The 15386-nt window shown below is 46.4% G+C and overlaps 1 protein-coding gene across 1 annotated transcript in view; it reads right to left on the reverse strand.

The window, feature by feature from the left end:
* Window positions 1-15386, reverse strand: part of LOC125757195 (nose resistant to fluoxetine protein 6-like) — a 252488-nt gene that overhangs the window by 516 nt on the left and 236586 nt on the right. The window lies entirely within an intron of this gene.

Consider the following 15386-nt stretch of genomic DNA (forward strand, 5'->3'; position numbering starts at 1 on the left):
ATTTTATAGCCGGTAATTTTTGTAAACCAATGGCTACATGGACCATTACCAACTCAGCCATCAGTCAGTCTGTTAGAGTATGCGCAATGTCACTCTTGCAAATCTTAGAAACATCTATGGAAACCTTAGTGATGTTGTTTAACTCCTACTTCTACGAAAGGAGAGAATAGACAACCACCCGCTTGTAGCACGAAGCCACAAGGAAATCCATACGGATTTCTCAGGAAGAAAGCCTCTTGGTTGCCGAAAAATTCGTCCTAGTCCGGGGATCGAATCCGGGACCAACGCCTTACCGGGGCGCTCGCTCTGCCAATTGAGCTAACCACGAAGCTCGACACATATTCGACACATATTTTTGCAAATCACCGGGACGAATTCTTCGGCAACTAAGAGGCTTTCTTTCCGAGAAATGAGTATGGATTTCCGTGTGGCTTCGTGCTACAAACGCGTGGTTGTCTATTTTCCCCTTTCTTAACCCTTCCTCCACCTCGTGGGATCCCACGGAACTGATTTGCAACTCCTACGCCTGCACCATTGGTCAACCAATAGCCAATGCTGTTCCTCTTCTTACTTTATCACTTACACGAAAACAACGCGAATATTTTAGGCGTTAAAAACCGCGTTTTATGCGCCAAAGATAGGCAGGTAAAACAAGGTTTTAGGCCTCGAATATTGTAAATATAGGCACAATACATTCTTACGTAAATGCAAATAATTACAAAGGAAGACGTACGCGAAGGATATTTACGACAGCAAAACAAGAAATGTTATTGTTTAAGGTTGCACACAGGCACCAGCAGTTGAAAGTAGCCGTGCACTTGTCCTCTGTCACGCACGCTTTGCAGAACACGGTTTCTCCGCTTATTCTGTAGCATGGTGAGTCAAGTGTCCACTGTCGGATCAACACACACCTCTGTGCCTTTATTTCCAGCATGACTGATAAGGGTAGAGCAGAAGCAGACATCCAGATAGCTAAAATACCGGAAGGACGAGATTCTTCCTATTGGGCAGGTCGAATCGCGTAGAACCAGTTTCGAACCTGGCGGCGAACACCTTAACCATTTTCCAACTGAGTATTTTTTTTTTTGCCGAAAACGTTAGAAAAATACGAATTTTTTTCTTTGCCGATTTGATTCTACGTGTCTTGAAACAAGTAAAAAAACTTTAAAGGCGCTTTATTCGCGAGATGCAAGCAAAATATTTTTTTAGAATATGCAGAGGATTGGCTTCACTGCACTACACCACGAAAAGTGACCCAACCTGTCCTGTCTTCGGTGCATAAAATGTAACTGAAATTTAAACAAGTAATAATGCGCAGGGAGAAGGAGCCCGTGTAAGAAAGCTTTGGGCGCGTCGGTGGAGGTCTGTTTACGCCTGTCGGCGTCTACTGCCGATACGTTGGGACGCGGTCTTGCTCCTAATCTGATGATTTAGAAAAAAATATGCTGCTCTGTGCAGTCGCTTCTTCACTCGCAGGAGAACTGAAATTATTCATTCCACAAAACCTCAGCGAACAAACGTTTTCTTGTCTTTTTTTAAAGCTGCTGCCGGCACGCACGGCCAGAGGAGGACGCCATTTAATAATTCGGGTTATCAGAATTCGGGTTACCAGAAGTTGAATTTCGCTGCCCGCAAACGCTTCTTTCAGTGTGGACGAGCCCAGCCCGTCTTCGGTTGGAGCGGTGAACAAGCTCAGCTCGTCTTCCGTAGGGAAAGGGCTAAGTGAATTACAAACTAAACAAAAGCCACGTGCACATCACATTTTTCTTTCTTTTTTTGCTTTTCACTTCCCCCCTTATGACTCTCCACAATTTCGAATTCGCCAACCCCTCGTGCCATGTCAACGCAGCGATGTATGCTCGCCGGTGCGTCCCATTTCACTGCTGCTAGCGGTTGTTTCCGGGAGTTGGTTGAATAGAGGACTAGGTTGAACGCCATAAAGTTCCGAACAGTCAATGCTGCGCGGTAACATGAATAACGGGCTCAAAGTGCACCGGGAGCGAAACTTGAGTTAAATAGCATTTATATAGGCGCCAGTTTTTGAGAATATGCATTTATAGGCCGTTTAGGCATATGGGCACGAACGCCAAAAGTAGGCATTTATAGGCACTATAAAAACACTATAAAAGCCCTGCTTAGCCTCTCATTCATGCTCATGTATCAAAATGGTGCGATAGGAGCGTAAGGAATAAAATGGGAATTTGTCTAAAATCTGGTCTCAAGTCATGAGTCCGAAACCAGGATTCGTTGAAATGCCGCTTCGGTTACTGCGAAATCACAGTTAAAGGGCACCTTGTCAATCTCACGGGATTACACCTGCTTGCATTACAGAGCGCATTCTATCTCCATATGCACTTGCATCCTTTCATTGCGATCGCAATTATATGGGCACTCGAGGCGCATTTTTCCGTGTCCATCGGCGTGGCACAAGCAAAGACGAAACGCGCCGACCGTTTCAGTCGCGCCAAACACACACGGAGGGGTGTATCGTTCGCAGTTACCGATATTCGTGAGCCTGATAAATCTATGAAGCCTTAGTAATGCATAACGTCGGGTCACCATGTGTCAGTTCACCTTCGATAGCGTTAATCGACAAAGAGATTAATTATCTGCACCGTTAATTTGATGCGTTGTATAGGGTAGGGCGCATGCGTTTTAAATGCGAAGCATTTCTTAGCAAAGATTTGACACATTTAGCGTATCTATCTATCTATCTATCTATCTATCTATCTATCTATCTATCTATCTATCTATCTATCTATCTATCTATCTATCTATCTATCTATCTATCTATCTATCTATCTATCTATCTATCTATCTATCTATCTATCTAGCTGCCTACGTCTGGGTGCTCTCGTGATCGCCTCCTTAACTTAGTGTAGTCCACGCTGTAAGAATATTCAGGTGTTGATACTGCGCGCGCCTAAGCGGCGAAAGTTTGTTCGGTCATGGGTCCGTTGAGCGTGGCGCCATCTAATGGCTCGAGGCGGAGAGCGCCCGCGAGTAGCCGAACCGCCGTGTTTTCGCGTGAGCGCCGCCTGCGCCGCCGTGCCCTCTCCAGTAACTCTCTCGATTTCGCCCCTCGACGCCGCTTGGCGGCTCTGCGCCAAGCAGACGAGGCTCTCCACAGGCCGCGCGCCGACCTTTCCCTCTTTTTCGGTCTTCTGCTAAAAAGAATAATGAACTTTGATCGAAGTTGTTGCTACGGCAGTAACGGAAATAACAATGACATAAACTGTCAACACGACTCTTACCGGAGCAATATTTTGCACCCTACTCAACTCGCAGACTAGGAGGACAAAGAAGTTTTATCCAGGAAAAAATTAATTCAGGCAGTTATGGTCGGGTCCTCAGTCCACGGCCACTCTAGCACTCGCTTTATTTTTCCGCATAAGACACACCCTCTGCCCATAAAGTGACATCGCCTTCATGAAAAGCCTTTCAGTTTTTTCAGGCCACATGCCAGCTTTATGAGCCCTGCATCTAAAAGTATCGGGGATAGTATGGCTCAAACTGTGGGGTGCCTCAAATTCGGCAGTCGAAAGCTTCAGACGCAACCGAGTCTGTTCCACTGCTCCAGACGATCCCTGTCGGACGGCGCTTTGAAGAGAGGCACACGCTCCGCGCTAGTCCGATAGCCAGAACGGCAGTTCGGTACGAAGCACATCCTACCCATTGCAAATACCTCTCAGCAGTCCGCTGCCACCTTCGTCGATACAAGACCATAAAACCATCGTGCATAGAACGGACACTTCAAAACAGCGCTTCAAAACAGCGCGGCTGCACATGCCAGCAAAATGCACATTATCATCAGCATGCGCGTTGCTATGGAGACGACTGCCCCGCTTTTCGTAGCAACCTCCAAGAAGGCGCCAATGAAACTGCAAGTCAACTGATAAGAACCCGAATATTATCTGGCCGCGCGTGGATTGCGGTTTTCCAGCGCTGGGGGGAGAGTGTCAGGACCTGAGTATATTCTTACACCGTGGTGTAGTCCAAAATTGGCATGGAAGGGCAAGAGGATTCGACGAATACGACTGTCTGGTTATGACATGAATAACGTGAAAATCCTGTCAAGTACGTCGTCAAACCCTTTCCTCGAGACACGCGTGGCACATACCAGTTTACCACCGGCCGTGGCGTACGGGTATGCACGACAGGTAATCAATTGACAGTTGATATCTACCCAGGAGCGGCGAGAACAGACATTAGTAATTAAACTCGAGAGCGTTAGGAAAAACGGACATCGGCAGCATTGACCCGACGAATGCAAAGATCCCAGCAGGAATCGAACCCAAGCATTCTGCGTGGCAGTCAGGTATTCTACCACAGAGCCACGCCAGGTCTAGAAAGTGCTTTGTAAAAACACCCTATACAGGCGTAATGTCCGTGCAACGTCAATAGTGGTTGTGGTGCTGGCTATCTAATTTCATAACAAAGCAATAAACGCTACATATATACTCCTATGATACAGGCATCGTGTCAGGTTAACGTCTGGGGTTCCTGTGTTGGCTTTTATAGCAGTTTAATAAACATTACATTTGTATTTCTATGATTCACGAAGCTAAATTCAAGCGTCGCTCGACCCCGGATCAATAAGCTAACAAAGCTACCTATGATATTCACATCATCCCACCGTAAAATGCACTTCCTTTCGATAATACAGACGTATGTGCTCTAACCTGAGTGCTGACGTTACGTCACACTAAAAGTTACTCTATAAACGCCAGTGCTGTCGACGTGCCTGGTAAGCCCACGATGTGCGCACAACTACTACAATTACAAAACCACGTCGATCCGCCTCGTAACGCTTGGCTCAAAAGCCAAAAAATGCAGCATCGAACTATTCGCTGACTGCTTCGCATGATACCGATTCGCACAAGGCGTGGGATCTGCCGAATTTGTTTTCTATTCCCCTCCCCTTCCTCTCATGTGACAAGCGTATTTATTCGTGTTCGCACGAATAAAAAAGCATTGCTGGTAGTTCAGCGCCTGGTCCTGTCTGGTTCTTTCTGTGACCTCTTTTGATGTGGTTGCATGGGGAGCTTCACCTTCGCTTTCGTTTCATGTAATTTAGCTATTCCTCTTTCGAAGCAAATTTCGCGGTCTAACAGGCGGTTCGTGTCACTCACGCGCTCCCTATGCTACCTTCTATATCTGCAAATTTTCCCAGTACCGACAGTAATTATGAAACCAGTGCTCGCCGGGACGCTGACTAGATCGTCAAATACATTCGCCAGATGTTTCTGGAGCATATAATACAGTGTCGAATCTACCTCTGCGCAAAGCGCAATAGTCTGAGTCCTCTGCACGATAAGTGCACTGTGTGTGCTCAAGAAGTACATACCAAGAATCGCTGCTCGTGATCGTTCTTGAAGATTACCAATGTCGCTGGGAATGTGAGGTTATGAAGAGCGATTCTTGCCGAGCAGATACCAGTCGGCGTTATAAGTGCCCTCTTGCTGCCCGGATCAGGCGAAGGGTGCCTTTGCCCGCAGTCTTAACTGGATTTATCTTGGCGCCGAAAGGTCAACCGAATGATGACTTAATCGGCGCCTGTGTTCACTAAAGTGATGATTATGTAGCCTTCGAGAGGCACGCCGATGTCGGTGTATACGTCTTCTAGCGTAATGATTAGGTCATGGCGTCGTGTTATCCTCGTGCTGCATTACGCCGCGTAGTTGCTTCCTCGTTATACGGTGTGGCATCCAATGCGTGACTGATATGGTGTGGCAATACGTAACGGTGAATACTTGACTGATACGGTGTGGCATCCAATACTTGGCGGCGCGTTTTTGCTACGCCGTCGTCATGGACCTTGCAACATCACCGGAGGCAACACAGGGTATTCGCTATTTCGAAGAACAGCAACCACACCTTCGTCGTGTCTGGTGTTATTCTTTGGGGTACGGGCTGAGTGACCAGGTCACTCCAAGGTATGGTCAACACTGTGAACAGTAGCGCAGCCAGAATTTTTTTTGGGGGGAGGGGGGAGGATTGAACCCTACTTTATGCGTGTTCGTGCGTGCGTTTGTATGTCTGTTTGTATATATGAACATGAAAATTTGAAAATTGTGGGGGGGGGGAGTCACTACTCCCCAAATCCCCCTCCCCCCTGGCTCTGGATTTAACATCCATTAAACGGTGAATGCAGTGGAAGTCAAAGTCTCCACTCAGTTCCTGCGAGGTGGTCGGCGATCTCTCGCCTCGCTTTGGATGCAGCACGTTGGCAGCTGCACCACGCGTAACCATAGATAATACGGTGTGCGCCATGCGTTAGGTTTCCCTGGAGTGTAGCACCGGTTGAGAGGTGAACCACGTGCCGGGAGCTGACAACGGAACTTTGGCTGGGCGACGTCTGGACGCGAGCGACGGTGGGCTGCAGCAGTGCAGCTCACGGCTTCAGGCTGAGGCTGCGCGTGCTCATGGATTCCCAGTGACCACTGCCTTTCCGCTCGTATGGCATCAGCTATGACGGTCACTTGACGCTGCGACAACGGTGGCAAATTACGCAGCTCCTCCTCCTAAATTGATCTGATGGTCTCACGCTGCTAATCAGAGCAGTGTGCTTGAATAGCTGTGCTATTTGGAAACGAAAGGCGGTTATGTTGTGGCGTGCGCATTTCCAGCATCTCCTTCTTCGTTGTCGCCTCTGAGCGAAACTCTTGAAAGCTCTTGGATGGGATCCGCCTTAAAGCATCCAAGAGCTCCCGGTTTACTCATCGCATGACGACACGTTCTTCCTCATTGAAATGTCATGGTAGGCGTGGCAGAACGTCGGACCTCGTCGGCCTTGAACATAGCGCCGTTTGTGTTCGAAAACCACACGGATTTCGAGCAGAGCTTCGGCCCTTTCCTTGCGGATAACGGTCGTGAAAATCTCCAGGAAGCTGGTGCGAACAAACCATGTTCTGGCGGTGTCCTCAAAGAAAAAGTACACATAGTGCAGCTTTATGTCGAGGTTCCACCTGCTTTGAGCGGTAACCCTCTCGCAAGTTTCCAGGTTGTATTTTTAATCCTTAATGGATTATCTAAGGAAAATCGGTACCTCGCTCCGTTGCTGCACTACGACCGCTACAGGCGATGTTGGAACTGTTACCGCGGCCGCTTTCTTGCTTTGTTTGCGCATAGCCTTCATGCTCTCTTCAGAAAGAGGTCCGTATTCTTGTAGTATTCCCTGAAGCCTGTGGCTAGCTCGATCATCTGGAATGACGTCCCTGTCTTCACGATGTGGACTCCTTTCACGGGTTGTTGGGGGCGTCAGGTACAGGAACGCACAGCACATTCACCAGATGTCACCTAGGTGGTTCGTTTGGTTTATGGGTTTTAATGTTCCAAAGCGAATTTCACGTACAGCAGCCCGTTTTTGTAACCTGAACGCGCGAGCATTGACCGCCGTTTTGATAAGTGCCGCACAACGAAGCGCAGCGGCAAAATGAACGAGAATACGCGATGCGCGCTTTGCGCAGTCGTGGGCAGCGTTCGTCTTCTAGGTTTTTGCGGGAGCCGGACACCGCCACCGCTTCTTTTCAGCACCGCTAACGTCATCCTTTTTTTCTTGTCTGAACGGTGCCATCAAGTTATAAAGAAGTGCTCGCGTTTGAGATGGATGGAATGTGATTACACCCGCTAATTATACTACGAGCGTATCAGCTTTTCTATCCGCCTCGTGCATCGGTATGGTGGCGCCACCGCTCGGCTCAGGCGCTTGCACCCTCTCCCTACCCCCCAGGATCCCATGCATCTTGAATGAAGTTTGCGATACCGTTGCGCAAAAACAAACTAGCGCCATCTCTCGACAATACGCCACACCGACGATGCAACGCCTCCTCTTTCTTCCACCGACTGGCCATGCTCCAAGCTAACTCCTCTCTCCACTTTCTTTTGTTTCTTTCGGTGGCCTTGAGAGCGCGCGCTGTGCACTCTGTAGTCGACAGCGCACCCGACAAGGCCGGCTGGGCTCGTCGCTTTCGTCGCGTCTTCCTTGGACGTTGCAACATTAATATTGTGTAAGGCGGTGGCCGCACGTCGGACAATGAACCCTGATTTCGTTCAGCTGCCATCTCATCAACGGCAATGTTTCAGACGCCTCAGTTGTGTACTTTTGTCCGTTGGTTGCTGGACAAAGATGGCTTTCGCAGGACCGCGTTTTTCCAAGTCAGCTGTGTGTGTAGTTCTCGGCGTCGCAGCAGTTTGATGACGCAAGGACGTCAACTGGTGCTACATCGTGGGAACAGCTGAAGTGACTGCAAGCTTGACGACATTTTGTCAGAATATTCTAGCGTACTGTACGCGCACGATTGCGCTACACTTAAAATACCGCGCTTGGCCTCGCGCGTCAACGTGGTACGCCTGTGTGCAACAAGTGTGTTGTTATCGTTGTTGCGTCGGTTAATATTGAATTGCAATTGGAATACCGTTCTAGCAAAGGTAAGTGAAGCTGTAAGTAGTTGCCCTTCTATATGCTCGCTACTCCACGAACATTACTTCTAGAATCGCATTTTATGTTGAGTTGCACGTACCAAAGGAGAATCTAGCATACGAGATACATTACACGCGTGCGCATTTCCTATATAAATCTGAGTAATGACACGCGTGCGCATTTCCTATATAAGTCTGAGTAATGCCATGCTCAATTTAAAGCACACGTGTTAGAGGATTGTGGCTTCAATGGTGAAAGTGATTAGATATTCCGAAATATGTGATTGCAATGCAGTTAGAACTTTCTCATATGTTAACACGGTCTGTGAACCAAAAAAAAAGAAACGCTGTGTGAATGTTTGTTGGTCATTTGCTAAAGTAGTTTCACGTATTATTATGCAGCTGTGTGACGTCTGTTAAAACGTTCAGCAAGTTAGATTTTGGTTTTCTTAGCCTAGTTGAGTGCTACAAGTGTTGGGCGAAGATAAAAACGCCTGTCTTTTGTGCGTTTCTTAAATACAGCAGTAATAGTCATTGTTGTACTGTGCGGGGTGTTCAATAAAACAAGAATGCTGTTTTGTACTGCAACAGTTTTTATTTCATCTGTGTTAACAGATCACGCAAACAACTTGGACACATGCACATAAGAAACGTACGCAGCGCATCGCGCGCACGCATAATAAAACGGGCCTGTCATTTTAAAACAAATAATATAGAACAATCGACGTAACAAACGGCATGGTTGTCTAGTGGAGCAGCGTCGGCAGTACAAATATCAAACCAGAATGAAAACTGAATAGAAAAACGGCGAGTAATGGGCGCTTCCCACGAAACACAAAACCTCTAAAAAACTTCTTGAAACGACAAAAAGGTATGCAGACATCTAGGTATATTATGCAACGTTGAATAAACGTTTTTCACAAGAAGTTTTTTAGAAGACGTTGAAAAAACGTTTTTTACAAGAAGTCTTTTTAAAACGTTTAGTGAACATTATTTTCTAGAGCTTTTGCCATTAAAATGCGCACATATGAACTTCGGTCGCTCGTATACGTTCGTAATCGCAAATATTGGTCGCCTGAACCGCATGCGCAATAAAAAGAAAGGGTAGCAGGTTTATATTTCTCCCCATTTTAACATGTGAAGATCGGTAAACCAAATTTTCCCATCTTTTAGCCCACCATGCACGTGAAGGATACAAAATCATTCGCCGAACATCGATCACCATCGCTTAATTGATGAAATAAAATGTGATACAATGTATGGGCAGTATGGGGACCGAGAGTGCCCCCGGACCCTTCGAGCGTCATCTCCAGTTCGTTCGCGCGCAGACCATGCTTGCCGAGGCGCGCTCCTAGCGAGGGCGGAAGAAAAGCGTCTTTTCCTCACCCTCCCGCCGTCGAGAGGCGAGACATGGCCTCAGAGATAGCGGGCGCGTCCCCCCCCATCTCGGAGGCCATGTTCGAGACATGTCGCCACCCATGGTCGCCATTGGTCGCCACACACTTCGTCATTCTACGTCATCGTGTCGTGCCCTCTCATTGGCCGCCCGTGACGCCGCTCTGGCGCTCTCGCCGCTCTCGCTCTTATCTCGCCTCTTTCCACCGAAGCCGCCGACGATAACTCCGCAGTATAGTTTCAAGCGTTTCAAGTTGAATATCCTTTCTCCGTCTTTTCGGAATGTGCTTCTTGTTCGTCCTGCTATTTTTTCGTGTCAAAACTCCAGGACCTCATTGTCTTCCAGACACCCGACAGACGTAAGTGTCATTTTTAGCTTTCCGCGCGAAAGGGTCTGCCATGGAAAGAAAAAAGAAAGCTATCGGCTCCCTATCGCGTCGGCAAAAACATCGCCGACTTCTTGCTGCAGTTGAGCCGCTTTTTCGCCAGACCGCCTCGATGCAAAATAATGAAAGCTAGTAACTTTTCAGCACAAAACTCAACTACTGAAAGCGTAGATAATGCCTGCCTGGTTACAATCTGTGTTGAGGGTGATGAATGTGGAAGTGCGTCACCTGAACCCGCCGACAGGTCACCTGAACGAATTATACATGAGAGCGCCAGCTCATGCCCGTGTTCAAGTAACTTTGCTGTGAGGCCTTAGAAGGATGTGCAGAAGGCGTCAAAACATATGCTTCGAAAATGTTCCGATTTGTCATAATTTTTGAAAGACATAGGGTAAGCTGTTGCACGCACATGCTTGGCTGACTTCATTGTGCCATTTGCGTGCAGGATGAAAATAAAGTTCTGAGTATTGCCGAAACCACGACACGATTGTCATGGCCACCGTTGTGGAGGAACTCGTTGATTTTGCTTACCCGGGATTCTGAAACATACCTAAATTTAAGCGCATTGTGTGGGCAATATCAACTGTTCAGCTGCACTTTCCTTTGGCTGTTACAAGTTTTCTACTGTTAACTAGGTTTTGCTGTTGTGCTTGCGTGTATTTGTGGTTGAAATTTCTAAAGTATCTTGTTTTCTGTACTCATAAGTGACCTCAACACACTTGGTAAAAATTTTTAGCACATAAGCAACACAAAGCCGAAAAGGGACAATCTGTGCACTAACTTTAAAAAAAATGGTTTATTGCACACGAGGCACTTGTAGACAATGGGGTGGTGCCCTCAAGCTTAACCAAGGTGCCATGCAGAGAGATGTCTTCTTCGATCCGCTTTATTTTAGCAAAATATACGGCATACTGATCACTTCGCGAACTACTCCATGTTCAAGAAAGTCAGTGCTTCATTCGAGAAGGACAGTCGAGTAGTGCTAACAAGATTGATACCCCTATTGCAATTTTTGCAGCTTCTATTATCAACTTCGTTAGTTCAACTCAATTAGCTGATAAAACATTTGTGTTCTGAAAGAAAGGTTCCCACCCACATGCTCTACACTGTAACGCCAGACATCCATCGTGTTTACAAGATTACAATGCTGTCTTATAAATGCCATTGTATGTACCGCAACTAGGCAGGACAACAGAAAGGAACAGACGAACACTGTTGTCCTGTCTAGTTGCGCTACTTACGATGGTATTTACTATGTCGAGACACTAACTCACCCAACATTCGCTCGCCTCTTTTAAAAATGCTCTCTTAACCTATCATTCCTGCAGTGGCCCATTTCCCGGCATACTGCTTACCGCATGAAAGAGGTATCTGATAAATGACAGCTTCTCTGCATTCCAGAAACTGTGTCCTATGTTGTTTCTTGCAGGCAGTCGTCGTCTTTGGTGCTTGAGTGCTGATTCTGCAAATCGATTTCAGCTTGCATCGAGCTGAAAAACTACTTGCACATTAGCACGTGATGCCAACCTTTTTATTCTGTACTTGAATAGCGCAACAACTCAACGGAATACATAGCACATTGGAAAGATTCACACACAACACGTCACTCAAACAAAGGTGTTAGTCGCAGAGGTCCCAATTAGGAAGTACCACTCCATTGCTCTAGTCTGCCATTCCAACAGTGATGTTGCTCAAAAAGGAATAGCTGTTGTGCCACACTTGCACGAAATTTTGCACTACATCATAAGGTTGATGTCACTTGCTAATGTACAAATAGTTTTTACGCTGCATGAAAGCTGAAATCGATTTGCAGAATTAGCAGCCAAGCATCGAAGAAGACAACTGCTTGCCAGAAACGACATAGAATGCGGTTTGTGGAATGTGGAGAAACTGTCGCTTATCAGATACCTCTTTCCTGCAGTAAGCAGTATATCGTGTAAACAAGCAGCTGCATGAATGATAGGTTAATAGAGCATTATAATCTTGTAAATAACGCCAATGATGGGTGGCTTGCATTGTCCTGTAGAGCGTGTGGGTGTGAACCTTTCTAGCAGAACTCAAAGGTTTTATCAACCAATAGAGCTTAACTAACGAGATTGATAATACTATAAGCTGCTAAAATCGCAAATATCCGTACCACTTGTGTTAGTACTCTGTCCCTGTCCTTTTCAGATAAAAAATAGACTTTCTGGAATGTGCAGTAGTCTGTGAGTTTATGAGTGTTATGTATATCTAAAAATGAAATGGAAAAAGACAAATCTCGGTGCATTGCGTCTTGGTGCAGTGTGAGTGCCCCGGCATTGTGCAACCGTTTGCCTCGTGTGCAATAAACCATTCTACTGAAAGTTAGTGCACATGTTGTGTCTCCATTTTTGTTCTTGTGTTGGTTATGCGAAAAAATTCTTTGCATGTGCTACCAACTAGGGCGAATTTTTCCCTAAACCAATGTCGCCCTGTGCTACGGTGTTTGTTGTTGTTTAACCAAACTACCTTCTTGTTTCGTTTTATTTGTTTCTTGGTTATGCTGGTGTAGGTGCATGCTTGACTGAAACATTTTCCTGGCTCATCGTGCCTTTTGTGTGCAGGCTGAAATTAGAATTCCAGGTATTCCCAAAACCACGATATTATTGACACACACCATTGTAGAGGAACTCTAAATTTTGCCTACCCAAGATTCTTTAACATATCTAAATTTACTTCATTGAGACAAAATAAGCCATTGAACTGCTCCTATTGGCGTTTACAAATGTTCGGTGATTTAGCAAAGTATTGCTGCTGTGCTCGTGTGTTTGCCAAGACAGCCTTCCGATTTTTGTTGTGCTGATACATGTCTGATTGATTGAGACACGTTGTACTTTACTGTGCCTTTTGCGTGCAGGTTCTTGAACAAAGTCATCAATTCCATTGCTCCAGCCTATGTCAAGTGGCCAACATATTGTTTGGAATTGCTACAATAAAGGTTATGCATCATAACAACATTTGTTGGAATTTCGCATTTACTTTTGGGAGCGTGGTATAACGTATTCCATAAAACACAAGTAATGAAAATGGCCCGACATCAAAATGCTTAGATGTGTTGAGAACAATGAATTAAGGCAATGTCATGTCTGAATAAATAGGGCTAACCAATTCTTTGGCCAGAAGAACACCAATTTTGCTGAGATAAAAAATTCTTGAACACAGGGTGTCGCCGGAGCCGCTTCGATTAAGCGGACTTTTCTTCAAGGCTGGAACTTGAAGACAAGTTAGTTTGTCAAAATGTTGGCTCCAGCAACACGCTAGTCAATTCGTTGTATCATGCCAGTGTTTTGCAATCACGTTTTAGCTGTTCACTGTCAAGCGTAATAGGTAAAGGGATGCCTGCGTAATATGGCGTCACATTAATTTCTCGAGCTACTCTAGCGAGCAGGATTGATGATTCAAAAAAGGCAGAAGTTGAGGGGAAGATGGAAGCTTGAAGAGATGAGAAATTCTTCGACAAGGTGTGTCGCTGGAGTCAGCGCTTCGACAAGCAAACTTGTCTTCTTCAAAGCTGTGAATTGAAAGTCTGCTTGTCGAAATGGCTCCAGCGACACCCCGTGTCGAAGAATTGGTCATCTCTTCAAGCTTCCATCTTCCCCTCAACTTCTGCCTTTTTTGAATTATCAATCCTGCTCGCTAGAGTAGCTCGAGAAACTAATGTGATGCCATATTACGCAGGCGTCCCTTTACCTATTACGCTTGACAGTGAACAGCTAAAACGCGATTGCAAAAGGCTGCATGATGCAACGAATTGACTAGGGCAAGCTCCTCAACAAGCTGGTTTGCATGAAAAATAAATGTCTAAAAAAGCTCTTAAAAAGATCTAGCAAGAAGTTTTTTAGAATTCTTGCAAGCAGTTTTCTAGACTTCTAATAACGTGGCGTTAGCACAGCTACAGGAAGTTTTCAAGCTGCTTACGTCTAAATAACATATCAACTAAACTTCTAATATACTTTTGGAGTTTCCTTTCTAGATGTTTAGTAGAAGTTTTCTAGCTTTTCTTGTGTTTCGTGGGTTTGCCCACGGCTTCTATGAGACGCGCGTATCCACCTTTCGCCACCGTTCGCCATTGGTGGCGCCACCAGTACAACTCAAAGCAGCAGCGCACGAGGCGGATAGAGAAACTGTTAAGCTATGCGTTATACTGTGCGGAGTCGACAAGAAACTCCCATCATCAGCGGCCACCTGACCTATCTTTACAAGTTCGTGGCAGCGTTCAGACAAAAAAAAAACGGTGGGGGGGGGGGGGGGGGGGGCGTGACGATAGCGGTGCTCAAAAGAAGCGAGGGTGGTGTCCGGTCCCCGGGAAAGCCTAGCAGACGACAGCTGCCGAGGACTGCTCATAGCGCGAATGCGAGTATTCTCGTTCATTTCGCCGCTGCGATCCGTTGTACGGCGCTTATCAACTCGGCGGTCGATGCTCGCGAGTTCAGGTTAAAAAAATGGCCGGCTGACACTGACATCGCACACAGCACTTTCGATGCGTCTGTCGCTGCTGGGAACTAATCCACCACTTTCTGCTCAGTATCGGAATGCTGTAACCACTGAGCCACCACGGCGCCGCGATATCGCGGTTGGGATGGTGATAGACAGATCAGTCAAATCAGTACGGGTTGTACTGTTCATTCCACCAACCTACAGACTGCAAAGATGAACACTCACAGTAGCGCCGAGCACGGTCGTCGAGAATATGAGCTGCGGATAAGAATGATCGGCTCTTAAGACATGAGTCATGCTACATTCCAGAACAATCGCTGACGGTGGCGTGCGTGCTATTGTGCACGCCACTGCTCGTGTTGCGCGTGTAATCTGAGCAGCACAATCGAATACGTTACAGTATGCTCAGATACCTTCAGGCACTGCTTGTGCCGAACAATACAGAACGGGTGTAGCAGTATTTGTAAGTATTTGTCAATGAAAACGGAAAAGTGTGTGTGGGGGGGGGGGGGGGGGGAGGCAAACAAGCCTATGAATGCTTTGAAATGCAGACCAAAGTGAGAGATGTATAAAGATTGGCCTATTATGCTCCCTGGGCAAAGTAAGTGTACCCTGATATGCGAATGATTGACCCTACAAGCTTTTAGGGTGTGTTTTCTGCTTCTCCGTCGCTTTAATACTCTCAAAATGTTCACTAGGGCTGTATTACTGGTTTTATGTATTGTG

Source organism: Rhipicephalus sanguineus, chromosome 1, assembly GCF_013339695.2.
Source record: "Rhipicephalus sanguineus isolate Rsan-2018 chromosome 1, BIME_Rsan_1.4, whole genome shotgun sequence".
Classification (NCBI taxonomy): Eukaryota; Metazoa; Arthropoda; class Arachnida; order Ixodida; family Ixodidae; genus Rhipicephalus; species Rhipicephalus sanguineus.